The sequence below is a fragment of the Octopus sinensis genome, linkage group LG13 (assembly GCF_006345805.1).
Source record: "Octopus sinensis linkage group LG13, ASM634580v1, whole genome shotgun sequence".
Classification (NCBI taxonomy): Eukaryota; Metazoa; Mollusca; class Cephalopoda; order Octopoda; family Octopodidae; genus Octopus; species Octopus sinensis.
In genome coordinates, this window is record NC_043009.1 from 36151722 (window position 1) to 36167593 (window position 15872).

Consider the following 15872-nt stretch of genomic DNA (forward strand, 5'->3'; position numbering starts at 1 on the left):
ATAAAACGCAATGGTCAAGGAAGAAACGTAGTCGATTATATGGAAGCACTCCGTCGGTTACGACGACGAGGGTTCCGGTTGATCCGATCAACGGAACAGCCTGCTCGTGAAATTAACGTGTAAGTGGCTGAGCACTCCACATACACGTGTACCCTTAACGCAGTTCTCAGGGATATTCAGCGTGACACAGAGAGTGACAAGGCCGGCCCTTTGAAATACAGGTACAACAGAAACAGGAAGTAAGAGTGAGAGAAAGTTGTGGTGAAAGAGTACAGCAGGGATCACCACCATCCCTGCCGGAGCCTCGTGGAACTTTAGGTGTTTTCGTTCAATAAACACTCACAACGCCCGGTCTGGGAATCGAAACCGCGATCCTACGACCGCGAGTCCGCTGCCCTAACCACTGGGCCATTGCGCCTCCAGTCGACTATATATCTACTTGCTCAAGGAAAACCTACCGTTAAATAACAATATCAATAAAGAACGATTGGGAACCTTGACGTGTTTTAAAATAAGAGCCAAATATCTATCCAACAGATTACAAACTTACTTTATAGAAAAAAAAATGTCACATTAAACTATATACTCCTGGATATATGAACCATGATGAATGGTCACGACTGGAAAGCTTTCGATCGTTGGTCTGCTTAAAATGTGATTATCTAGAGCTAAGCAAAAGCAGCAAAGACAATTTCATCTCATGTAAAACAAAATAGGTATTTCGTCTGCCGTTACGTTCTGAGTTCAAATTCCGCCGAGGTCGACTTTGGCTTTCATCCTTTCGGGGTCGATAAATTAAGGACCAGTTACGCACTGGGGTCGGTATAATCGACTTAATTCCTTTGTCTGTCCTTTTTTTGTCTTCTCTGTGTTTAGCCCCTTGTGGGTAGTAAAGAAATATGTAAAACAAATTAAAACGAACAACAACAACAACAACAACAACAACAACAACAACAAATCAAGAACAATAAAAACGAACGATTAAAAGGACCCCCAAATACGAAACCTCTCCTGAAATAAATCGTTGTTAATGGCCGACCAAATTAATGGCATGTGGATTATATTAATATCCCAGGCCGTCCATATTGGGAGGTTAGGTCACGTGTTCAGCAACTGACCAATTATTGAACAGTTTACGTTTGATTAATAATTTTTACTGATGTTTGTTATCCATCTCAGTTTGTTGTTGTACTTATTGTTTTTCCTCATTCTGCTTTACATTCCTTCCTTTTTTCTCTTTTCGTCAGCTCTCCCCCCTCTCTCTCCTTAATCATCTCTTCCATTTCCTCCTCATCCTTTCTTCTTCTTCTTCTTCTTCTTCTTCTTCTTCTTCTTCTTCTTCTTCTTCTTCTTCTTCTCTTCTTCTTCTTTCTTCTTCTTCTTCTTCTCCTTCTTCTTCTCCCCTCCTCTTCCTTCTACTCCTACACCTCTACAACTTACATCTCTTAGTTTTCCCAGACTCCATTCATTACCCCCTTCTCCACTACATTTCCATTCCCCCCTCTCGACACTCACGTGTGTTTTACTCTTTCAAACCATCGCATCGTTATATCTTCCGCCGATGTTCTGCAGATGGTTGCCCTTTTGGCTTTCATCTGTGGGACAGCACTCACCGAAACAGCCTCTCTTTCAGCCACATTCTCTACGACACACACACACACACACACACACACACACACACACACACACACACACACACGCACACACAAACATGCACTCACAAGCATACACACCCGCATGCACATGCACATACACACTCTTATACGGCTTAGACCCCCGCTTTCTTTTTCATACACATACATATGCGCACGCACACACACATGTATGCGTGTGCGTGCATGTGTGAGTGTGTGCGTTCATCTAAGAATACACACATATACATACGTACACACACAACACACACACATATATATATATATATATGTATATATATGCTTGTATATGTATGTATTGGGTTGTCGGTTTTTTTTTAAAGCGAAAATAAGATACAATTTTTTTTTACACAAAGTGAGTCATTCAATGAATGATAGAATTACTCTTTCGTTCCACTATCTTCTGCTATCTTGCGAGCAGATCCATGATTCCCAACTCAAAGAATTTCTTGTCTTTACTGACAAAAGATTCTTCCAGATGAACTTTTACATCCTCTTCAGATTTAAATGTCTGTGTATTCAGCAATTTTGAAGCGACCAAAACAGGTGAAAATCTGTTGTAAGGTTGAATGAATATAGAGGGTGCATCAAAATTCGCCAGTGAAGCTCCAGTAACTTCTGAGGTCTGGCATTATCTTGATGAAAGACAATGCTTTTACCATTAGCAAATGCTAATGGTGATTCGCTGCAGTTAATTTGTTCAGCTTTTCATAGTACACATTCGAATTTTTGGCCCTGTTCATGGGAAGACCCTTCCAACCCCACCAAGTAGAAAGTATGATCTTCTTCGAGTGAAGTCCAACATTGGAGGTTGTTTGTAGTTGTTCGCCGCACTTCCCTCGTGATTGTCTGCGTATAATATTGCTAAAAATGACCCATTTTTCATCTCCTGTCATATTCTCTTCAAAACAGGATAATTTTCTTCACATTTCTGCAACGGATCGCCAATAGAAAACTGTTGGGTGAGGTTCACCGCATTCAATTGATGTGGAACCCAAGCATCAAGCCTGCTTACGTAACCAGTTTGATGCAGATGATATTCTGTTGTCGATTTGGATATGTGAGGAATACTTGCGATCATCCTGGGTGTATAACGGCGGTTCGTCTTGACTAATTCCTTCATTTTGTCGCTGTTAATCTCAGTTGGTCGTCTAAACCGAGGACCAAAATATTTCCCGATCGAAATCTTGAAAATCACTTCAACAACAATCTTGTAAAGAAAGGTAGGGAGCAGAGGGATTGAAGAATTAGGGAAGGAACTAGAGAGAGAGAGAGGGGAGACAGAGACAGAGACAGAGGAAAGGACGGAGGGAAATGTACAAGGGAGATAATAGAGGAAAATAGAGAAATTAAAGAAAATAATGCCAAGAAATGTGCAATGTGAAAAGGGTTGATAGAAATAGAATATATATATGTTTTGTGTATGAATGTGTCGGAGTATTTAACACGGAGGAGGCTCTATGATAGATAAGTATTTCTCCAGCTTGCAGTGCCAAGTTCGAAGAACTGGTTTTAAGAGTGGCTTAAAGCTACAAGGAACATTATCCGAGGATACCTGATCGCACGGAGCGGTCGGGAAACGTTTATGTGGTTGGTAGACATAAAAGAAATAGAGCCTAAAACTGCTTCAGATTACACTGAAAGTGTCTAATGAAAGAAGAAGACTATATTAGATAATGTACTCAACCACACACATCCAAAAGACCTATGATCTTTGATCATAGGTCTGCTTGATCGAGGCTGATCTGGGGCTAAAAAAACAAAACTCACCCACTTCCGCCGCTGCTGTCGCCACCACCGCCACCACCGTCACCAACACCAGCACCACCAGCACCACCAGCAACACCAGCACCACCGCTACCATCACCAGAACCACCGCCGCCACCACCGCCACCACCATCATCAGAATTACCGCCACCGCTACCACAACCACCGCCACCACCGCTGCCGCCACTACCACCGCCGCCGCTACCACCGCTGCCGCGACCGCCACCGCCGCTTCCAATACCACCACCACCACCACCACCACCACCAACAACAACAACAACAACAACATCAACCACTTAAAAAGTAGAAGTCTCTGCTCTGACATTTCTCGTCCTTTGACTTCTGTGAGTCACTCACCATTCTAAACAAGTTATCAGAATTAGCGATAATTCAAGAGACAGCTGCCTCTGTAGAATGTTCTTTTCGAATTAAGCATCGCCTCGTGTCTGTTCTATTCTCTTGAGGGGAAATATTCACAAAAGTTACATTTCAGAATACCTTATTTTCTAACAATTCTGTAACACATTTAAATATGCATATAATAATAATAATAATAATAATAATAATAATAATAATAATAATAATAATAATAATAATAATAATAATAATGATGATGTCGATGACGATGAGGATAATGATGATGATGATGATGATGATGATGATGACGACGACTACAACGAAGATATTAATAATAATAAGAACAATAATAGTAATATAAATGATGACAATGATGAGAAGGGGGAGACTGATGATGATAATAATAATATAATAATAATAATAATAATAATAATAATAATAATAATAATAATAATTTGAGAATATCCATAAAAAAGATGAAGAATTATTTATGCGATAAAATTAAGAGATTCATTATACCAGATCAGGAGTTCATGTCGCCTTACTTTATGGGGGGTTTGTAAAGTAATTTTCTTTATTCTTCGTTAGTCACAAGAAGAGAAGCAAAGTCTATGATCTCTGATTGGTAAGATTTATGCAGTTTGAACCTTTGCAGATGAAAATCTGCAGGATGAGGGAATCTGAGGTGTGATCTAAATGTTGGCAACAGTGTAAATACTGTTAAAGCATTTGAAGGATCAGAGGGTACAATTAAAGTGAGTATTTGAATGTGTCATGGGTATATCTGAGAATCGAACCTGGAGATGGCAGATATACCTCACTCCGAACATACGACATATAAGCGGAATTCATTATTTTTTCATATTTTGTGCTGAACCTAACTGAACAGAATTCAGCAGTCTATTATTTGACAAGTGAAATGAGTAATGAGATATATGAGGTGTATTGACTGCCTGCGTTGTGTGTGGTTATGCTTATATACTACCACAGTTCTAGACACAATACTTTCAATTCCCCATGAATTCACTTCATGGAAATAGAAAGCAGATTTTAAAAGAAAAGATTAACGAGGTTAATTTTCGTCTTTGATTACGAAAATGTCAGCGTTGAGTTCAAAATGCTATGTAGGGTTTTGAAAAACAATTACGATTTCGTATATCTGCAGTAGTTCTATATGCATATATATATATTATATATATATATATATATATATATATATATATATATAGAGAGAGAGAGAGAGAGAGAGAGAGAAAATAGTAAAAAGTGAAAAAACTACAGAAGGCTTAAAGGTTAAAAAAATATATATATTTGCGTCAATATGTCTGAAGAATATTAAACATTTTTTTTCCTTACAATGACATAGTTTAGAAGAAAGACCGGTTTCGCGTTTAGCTTTTCAAATTTCTTGCGGCGTTATGTTTATATATATATATATATATATTACAAAAAACTGCTACTCAGAGTTTCACGTTCCCGTTCGTTGGCCATTTGTGATCACATCTTTAATAATAAAGCATATTATTCTACCTCCAGTATTCGAGTACTGTTTTCCCCAGCTCGTTTTACCTTTATGTGCTTACTCTGGTGTTGTGTGTATGAAATTGTTGGAGCATTTAACATGGAGGAGACCCTGTGATTCATAAGCGTTTCTCCAACTTGCCAAGTTCTAAGAACTACTTTAAAAGTGATCTAAAGCTACAAGATACATTACTTGAGGGCACCAGATCACTGGCATGCGTTTTCAGTTTAACAATAGGTATGTATATGTGTGTACGTATACATATATGCACACATATATATACTTCCGTACATACAGTGGCTGACTGGCCAGGTTGCTCGCTTGCCCGATGGCAAGTGGGCCCCTGCGTCATTAGAATCCATATATGGGGGCCCATGTTAGTATCTCAGGGGCCCAATCCATCAAGTTTGAGAATTTTTAATTCACTCCTGGATGACTGTATTTATTATTTCAGCCTGACTGTGTTTGTAGACAGTTGAAAAGAATACTTAAAACATATGAAAAAGAAAATTAAATGACAGCATTGTAGTTGTGGCCGGGCCCCCTTGTAGTTGCGGGTGGGCCCCCTCAGTCTCCTGGCAAACCAATAATTTTAGACCCAGTCCGCCATTGCGTACATATATAATGTTATAAATCATGTATCTCTCTCTCTCTCTCTCTCTCTCTCTCTCTATATATATATATATATATATATATATATATATATATATATATATATATATATACATATATATATATATATATATATATAATATATATATATATTATATATATATATATAATATATATATAATATATAATATATAATATAATATATATAATATATATATATATATATAATATATATATATATTATATATATATATATATATATATATATATATATATATATATATATATATATATTATATAATATATATATATATCTATATAATATATATATATATATATGAGAGGAAACTAGTATATATATATATATATATATATGTATGTATATATGCATGTATAGTTTGTTTCATTAACTGACTCTGCTTTATCAAAATTGTGTAACGGATATAATTTTGTTAGAAAGATGCGGTACACTTTGGATAGCAAAGGATTAGATGCATCTAGGAGTGTAATGATCTCCGCTACACATACTTAAAGAAAAGGATAATGCTCCTACCCGAGTCATATAGACGCTTAAGGCTGGTCTCCCGGTTTTTGTGGCGTATATATTCCCCCACTGAACTAGATGCTGGTCGGTTGCAGATTATTCATTTTTGCCAGTGGACTGGAGCAACTTGAAATGAAGTGTTTTGTTCAAGAGAGCTGTTGGTAGAACTATGCCATTATAAAGCCGGATCTTTGTAAGCTGATGGTGCTGGAGGACTGTATGGTGCATATTCTCTGGAATACAGCCGTGACTTTGCCAGTTCAATGGTTGACGTCAATCTCAACATTGCCATTGATATTGATAGTGTCACCTAGATAGGTGCATCTGTCTACTGTCTCGGTATATCGTTGACTGATCTTTATGATTGCTGTTGTTCAGTGGTCATAATTTGTAATGTTCATTGTTTTGGTCTTCTCCACACCGATTCTCAGACTAATTTTTCATGCATTTTGTTCTAGTTCTGATGTGAGGTTTTTATTATCTTCAGCAATGTCATCAGTAAAGTCCAGGTCTTTCAGTCTGGTCTGTTGTTTCCATGGTATTCTTCCATCGAGTATGTTTGCTGTTTTCTTTAGGACAAAATCTACTACCAGTAAGAACCGAAGGGTAGACAGAATACAACCTTATCTCACTAAAGTAATGATGTCAATGAAGACTGCTTTCACTGTTTCTGTTCAAACACAGCATCGTGAATTTGAACATAATTCTTTAAAGATATTGATAAAAGCGTTGAGAGGCGCCATACTGCTAGGCAACTCACAACAAGGACTCTATGTGGACAATATCAAATGCTTTTTAAAGTCAATAAAGTCAGTGATCTTTGATGCCCAATACACTGTTCAATAATATATCTGAATATAAAGGTTTGCTCAGTACAGGATCGATTAATATGAAATCCGATTTGTTCCTCTCGTAGTACAGCCTCTTTAGAATCATTTTTCATAACATTTTACCAGGCACTGATAGTAGGGTGATACTTTGCGAGTAATTACAGTTGGATAGGTCGTCCTTCTCCGGCAGTTTCACAATGATTCCCCCTTGTCAACTCTGTAAAACCTTCAGCTCACGTCAGCAGCAACTTATCAAACTTGTTAGTTCAGTCACTACAGTGTTCTCACCACGTTTGAACATTTCTGCGATGATTTCATCCAGTCGAAAAGCTTTGTTGTTTTTCAACATTTTGATTGCTTTTGTTGTCTCTTCGCTCATGATTGGATCTTCATCTACATCCAGGGCTCTCTTATTTTGTTGGTAAAGTTGTAAAGTCCTGTTGGTGTTGGTTGATTTAGTGTTTTGTCAGCAAAGTCCTTCCCTGTTTATCTATCACTGGTATATTTCAGCTGCTCTTTCCTCCATTTGACCATCATGACTAGAGTAAATGATTGTCTTTGCATAGTTTTCCACTTTCTCCCTATCTCAACTCACCGATTCCTAAGATGTTGAGTTGGTATTCCTTGAACTCTGTCATAAGTTTTTTTCATGTTTTCACTTGGATACAATGTTCGTATGTTCCATTTAGCTAGGTTTGTTATTTGTTGCTCATAATTTAGCATTTTGAGACCCTAACTTTTATATGGCTTTCATTAGATCGCCTTCCTCCCGTAGGTTTTGCGATTGAGTTTCTTCTGCTGCTTCTTTAGCTGTTCTTGTTCTACGGGATTATATTGCTTGTACAACTATCCTGCTTTTTTGGTGCTTAGGACTGGTGTGGCAGGATCTACCTACCAAGGTGGCAATTATATGTTTAAGGATGTGCCAACAACATAATATGAAATAGAATAAACGTATACATGTTGTAATGGGAATCAAAATATTCAAGTTATACTTTCCATCAGAAGCAGTGACTTTTAATTAAAGATATTGCTCTTATGCCAGAACTATTTATTATTTATTTAACGTCTATTTCAGAGTTGGAGGTCATTTGTAACCTCTTAATTGTTAAAAGTGTAACACTATACGAATTAAGCTGGTTAACGAAGCACAGAGCTTATCTTCGGATTGGTGAACGTTTAAAGAAATTAGGGATAAATAAACCCCCAAGGATAGGTTGCTGAATTATCGTATGACTGACTTTCCCCAAAAGTATTGCTATTTGCCTGTCTGTTTTTATGTATATCAGTTGTAGTAATAACTGGAAAAAAATGGAGAAAAAGAGAAGTATGGGGCAGAGAAAGACAGGGAGAAAGAGACAGAGAGGTAGAAAGGTAGAGATGTAGAGAGAGAGAGAGAGAGAGAGAGAGAGAGAGAGAGAGAGAGAGAGAGAGAGAGAGAGGGAGGAATAAATGAGATGAATAATTAGAAAGAATTGGAGAAGGAGCGAGTCTGAGCTGGAAAAGGAATGTTCCCAAAGTAATTTGTAATTGCATTAATTAGTCTCCTTATTAGAGCTGTAACAACTAACATACTGATTTTGTAATTACAACTTACCACTACGTCCATTACACCACCACCACCACCATCACGGCCACGTTACTACCATTACCGCCAACACCAACGCCACTGCAAACACCACCACCACCGCCACCACCACAACCACCACCACCACCACCGCCGCCGCCCCCGCCGCCACCGCCACGACCACGACCACGACCACGACCATCACCACGACGACGACGACGACGACCACCACCACCACCACCACCACCAACAACAACAACAACAACAACGCCAATGATTGTTCCTGGTTCCTTCAGAGGCAAACCCCAAATTTATGTTACAATGATTATTATATTGCCATTATAACCTCGACATCACTAAGAAAGGAGTAACGCCAACTTTTTCTGCCAGCTACCACCACCACCGCCAGTATCACCCCCATCAACAACAACAATTCCACTCCCATCCCATCAATGTCACGACGACCACGACGAATACCAGCACCAGCACCACCACCACCATTACGGCCACTACGAGAACCACGACCACCACGACTACCACGACAACATAATATCCAGTTAATTTCCTAACATTTGAAGCCATCAATACAAATGTAATTATTGGATTCTCTTTCTCTATATCACTGTCACTGTAGCGGTGGTGGTAGTGGTGGTGGTGGTGGTGGTGGTTTTCGGTGGTGGTAGTGGTGGTGGTGATGGTAGTGGTGGTGGTGGTGGTGGTGGTGGTGGTGGTGGTGGTGTGGTGGTGGTAGTGGTGGTGGTGGTGGTGGTGGTGGTGGTTACAGTGATGGATATAGGAGTGATGGTGGCGGTGGGGTGGTAGTGATTGTCGTTATGGTTGTGGAGTCGATGGTGGTGTTGTTGCTGTTGGTGGTGTTTGTAGACGTAGTTATAGTCATGGTATTGCTATTGCTGCTGTTGGTTTTGAGTTGTAATAGAGATGGCTAGTTGAGGCGTGGCGGCCCTCAGCATACAAAAGTTTCCAAGGTCAGCCTGTCTGAAATTCCTACGTTTTGGCATGAAGACTAAAACATGGGTGGGGCAGATACTGAAGACCTTATGAATACCTATCTATCCTCAGCTATATTCTGCTAAATGCCTCTCTATATCCAGCTTTACCCAGCTAAATACATATCTGTACTCGGCAAAATAACGGTCTATATAGAGTCATACTTAGCCAAATACCTATCTGGATTTATAGACACGTCCTGTCTATCTCTGCGATTGTTTCTTAATGCAGGGTGAATATTATTGGCCACTGTTGTGGTACAGGACATCAAGGCGTATCATGTTATATACAGCTGCATGCAACCTGATAAAGAAGACGACACAACAGCATTGGTGTTGTTGGCAGAGAACACTATCTATCTATCTATCTATCTATCTATCTATCTATCTATCTATCTATCTATCTATCTATCTATCTATCTATCTATCTATCTATCTATCTATCCATCCATCCATCTGTCTGTCTGTCGTCTGTCTGTCTGTCTGTCTGTCCGCATGTCTATCTATTATCTATCTATCTATCTATCTATCTATCTATCTATCTATCTATCTATCTATCTATCTATCTATCTATCTATCTGCCTGTCTGTCTGTCTGTCTGTCTGTCTATCTATCAGACTGTCTGTATAGATGTCTGTGTGTCTGTGTCTGTCTTTGTTTGTGTGCGTGTTTGTCGGTCAGTCTGTCTCTACATACATATATACACATGCATACTTATAGACACACACAAACATATATACTTATAATTAGACGGACAGACAGTTAGAAGGATAGATAGGTAAATAAATAAATAGACAGACAGATAGATAGATAGATAGATAGATAGATAGATAGATAGGTAGATAGATAGATAGATAGATAGATAGATAGATAGATAAATAGATAGACAAACAGAGACAGAAAGACAGACAGACAGACAGATGGGCTACAACCTGATTTGATTGGGGCTTTAAGTTTCTGCTAGCTTGAACGTTAAACATGGAGACCCAGTCAACTCGAATTTTACAAGTTGGACCCTACTCACAGTATTGGATGACCCCATCAGTAAATGTTTTAAGGCTCCGTTTTAAAGCATGCTTTAAAATAGGCATGTATGTATGTCATTATTCAGTTTATTTCAAGATTTCTTGTCAATAGAGAAAGACTCGGTTTCTAACCTAGATCCAAGGCTCCTTCATTGGAATTTCAACATCAACAACAGGGTATTTTTTATGTATGTATGTATGTATGTATGTATGTATGTATGTATGTATGTATGTATGTATGTATGTATGTATGTATGTATGTAGTGTGTGTGTATGTATGTATGTATGTATGTATGTCTGTGTTACATGGTCGAATCGTCGGCGACTAAACCGGCTACTACATCAAGCCTGCTTGGTATGGTGGGTGTTTTCCGTTGGACATCCAAACTGGTACTCCATTGGTTACGACGACGAGTGTCCCAAGTGATCCAATCAACGGAACAGTCTATTCGTGAAATTAACGTGCAACTGGCTGAGCACTCACAGACACGCGTACCCTTAACGTAGGTTACACTGCGATTCAGCATGATAAAGGACGTGAGAAGCCTAACCCTTTGAATTACAGGAACAACTCCATGAGTGGACTGGAGCACCGTGAAATAAAATGTCTTGTTCAAGGACAAAACGCGTCGACAGGAATCGAACTTACGACCTTACGATCATGAATCGAATAGCCTAACCACTAAGCCATGCGCATCCTGAAGGACAAAAGAAAATCCTGAAAAGGAAGAGATGAACTCAGTAGAATCAAGAGCCATTGAACAGCAAGGAGCGGGTGACACTTGTCTTTATTTTGACATCTCTCTGTGCGAAAGAAATATTTGGTGTATCTCCTGCAATAACACTTACACTCAGTTACGTAGACTAGTTATTATTGGAGAAATGCGTAAGTTGCTTAGAGAAAGAGATTGGCCTTGTGCTAGGTCTTTCCTCACTTTGCAACGCTTCAGACTCAAGTATCGCTTCATTTTTAACATCGCCATTATGTACTGCATACTATGGCTGGCCGTAGTCGAGAACGGCCGAACATTCAATGAAAAATTCCATGGTGGAATAAAGGCATGTCGTGCTAATGGTGTGTATTACGCCCTCTGAAGGCCTCCTGCAAGAGGAATCCGTCGCTGTCACATTTGGGCAAAAACGTTTGGGTACCTAGAGGGATTGAAAAGTCACATCCGTACCGCTTTAAGAAAACAAACAGGTGATGTCTGCACAAAATCGAATTGCAGCCATCATACATACATACATACATACATACATACATACATACATACATACATACATACATACATACACACATTTTCATACATACATATATATATATATATATAAGTAATATTTGTAGTCACTTCAACATAGATATCCGTTCGAATGGACTCTACTGCGATGAGGACATCTACTGCAACTGGTTAACGATGCAAAGCTGCATCCGATAAATTGCGAGCAGGGGAAGTGGCTACGAATAAGTTAGTGGTTCGGCAAAATAAACCGATAAAATAAACACTAGGCATACAAGGAATAAGTCCTGGGGTCGATTTCTTCAACTAAAAAGCCCTTGAAAGCGGAGCTCCAGCATGGCCGCAATAAAGTATATGTATGTATGTATGTATGTATGTATGTATGTATGTGCGTATGTGTGTATGTATGTATAACAGTTAAGCTTCGTGCAATGGCCATACTCGATAACGAGGGGGCAGCCATCATGTATGTATGTCTCTATCTATCAATCAATCAATCTATCTATCTATCTATCTATCTATCTATCTATCTATCTATCTATCTATCTATCTATCTATCTATCTGTCTGTCTGTCTGTCTGTCTGTCTGTCTGTCTGTCTGTCTGTCTGTCTGTCTATCTATCTATCTATCTATCTATCTATCTATCTATCTATTTATCTATCTTATATTCATACACAAATATATATATATACCATACGTATGAACGTAGATAGAACCATAAGCAAATATAAGAGGAGTCAGCTAGTCAACCGATCATCACAGCCGGACAGACAGATACACAAATGAGAGAGCGCAGAGACACAAGGCAGTCAGGCAGTTAGACAGGCAAGCAGAGAAGCAGACAATCAGGCAGTAGACTGAACAGCATGCTACACTAACCACATGTAGATAATTGGATTGGGGAAAACTTCAGCATTTTGACTGCCTTAACAAATTGATAACACTATGGCTGACGCTGCAGTGATATATAGGTGATGTTTGTGTGTGTGTATATATGTGTGTGCGAGTGCGTTCACACAAAGATATACACACATGTATGTATTGCATATAATTGAATATATATATTCATATATTTAGGTGTGTGTGTGTATACAGGCATATATAAACATATATATCAGTATACAGACATACATTTATAAATGTATGTAAATATGTTGTGCGTGCGTGTAAGTGCGCGTGTTTATGTATGTATATGTGCGTGTATATATATGTGTGTATAATATGAGTGCATATATACATATACATACATACACACATATATATATTATATACATATACATGTGTGTGGTATGTTATGTGATGTATGTGTATGTTTGTGTATGTGTGTGTATGTATGCATGTGTGTATCTGTATGTGTGTCTGTGTATACACACATACACCCATATATATATACACACAAATATCTGTATATATATATGTATGTGTGTGTGTGTGCGCATGTGCATGCGTGTGTGTGTGTATATATTTATATGTTTATATATATGATTGTGTGTTTATGTATGCATGTGTAGTTTGTAAAGCCGGAATATGTGTGGAATGATTGTCTCCTCATCCTGTCTCACTCTGGTTTTCTTTCAAGATGGCGACAGTTTATTCCATGATGTCGTTATGGTATCACATGATGTGATCTATCTATGTATATATATGATAATACAACTAGATCAAGATATTGTATGGTATCATCATTGCCTCTACCACCACTAACACCACCACTATTACCACCCCACCCCCCACCCCCACCATCACGATCACCATCACCATCATCATCATCATCATCATCATCCTCATCATCGTCAGCACCATAACCACCACCATCATCACCACCACCTCCACTACCACCACCTCCAACACCAGCACCGCCACCAACATCATCATCGCCATCATCATCATCATCATCATCATCATCATCACAACCACCACCATCACCATCACCACCACCACCATCACCACCACCTCCATCACCACCACCTCCATCACCAGCGCCACAACTACCACCACCACCAACATCATCATCGCCATCATCATCATCATCATCATCATTACAACCACCACCGTCACCACCACCACCACCACCGTGATCGTCATCGTCATCGTCATCATCATCGTCATCATCATCATCATCATAAACAAAAATAGCATGATGTCATCATAATCATTACGATCATATACACGATAGTCATCGCCATCATCATGAACGTCATCATCGTCATCATTATCATATTTGTGTGTATGTATGTGTGTGTGTGTGTGTGTGTGTGTGTGTGTTTGCGCGTGTGTGTGTGTTGTGAGTACATGTGTATTTCTGCATGCATAAAATAAATAATCTCTTTTACAAACAGATTTATTTTTAACATTGTATTATTGCAAAAATGATTATTATTTCACTGCAGAAACAGGTATTTATTGGTTGCTGTTTGACTAAAACATTAATCTATAAAAAAACAACAACTTCTCGTGCGCGTGTGTATGTGCGTATGAGTGTGTGTATCTGTATATATATATATATATATATATATATATATGTGTGTGTGTGTGTGTGTGTGTGTGGTGTGTGTGTGTGTGTGTGTCTGCGTATGGGAGTATTATTTATAAATCTATGTTTGCTTCTTGTGCATAATCTTTAGTTCTCCAGTTTTAGTTGTCACAGAGAAAATATGTATGTGTGTGTGTGTATATGGAACAAGTTAAAATAATGGTCATTCCATATAATTCATTTGTTAGAGCAAATTTGGTTTGCAGCTCTTTCCAGCAATCATTATATTCACTCCATTTATAGTCACTCTGTAAAAACCAGTTTATATGGAGACCATCCACGGATTTACAATATAGAATTGTGATGAACCATAACTTGGAACCCTACCAAAAGAATACCTACCAAAAAAGTTATTCTTTAATCCAATTAATTTTGTTAGCCTGATGTGTGGTGTGCCACCAGAGAACTTACGAAGCATTTTTGCTGGATTGAAAATTTCTCACTATATATATATATATATAAATCGGGCGTAGCTGTGTGGTAAGAAGCTTGCTTCCCAACCACATACTTCCGGGTTCTGTCCCACTGAGTTGCACCTTGGCCTATAGTCTTCTTCTGTAGGTCTCGGGTCTACCAAAGCCTGGTCTGTGTATTTGGTAGGCGGAAGCTGAAAGAAACCGTCGTATGTTTTGTAATGAAAACTTTTTCTTTCACCCGTAGGGATATGGGTATTATCTTTAAGTTCTAGACGCCTAGTTACAAAGTTTGATGAGAAATTATAGACCAGGAAATACAGATCTAATAATTTTGATATAACGATGGGATCTAGCGACTCTGCGCAAGTCACAGAGCTTGTCAGAATATTGCACTGTTTATTGCATTGTTTACATAAGTTTCCTTGATATCTCGGGTGGGTTGTACTGGGAGGATGCATTCCTAGAAGTAGCTAATTGCGTATTGAAAAGATTAAGAGACTGCTAAAATGGCAATTTTGGCAATTTCATGGCAATATGTTTCTGCAATAACGGTTTTTCCGGGTTTTAAGAAGTTATAGCGGACGAGTTCAGCAGTACACTACCAAACAGTCACCATAACCTTCTTTTTGAAGAGTTCGGGTATAAGGAAGGTTTTTGGTGCTTCATTTTGGTCCAACCACTGCGAAGAACCTTTTTTTTTATTATTGTACAGAATCCACTTTTCGTCGCAAGTTACAATACAGTCGAGAAAATTTCATATCTGCAATTTTCTGATTTTCACTCAAATCGTGTAGTACTCAT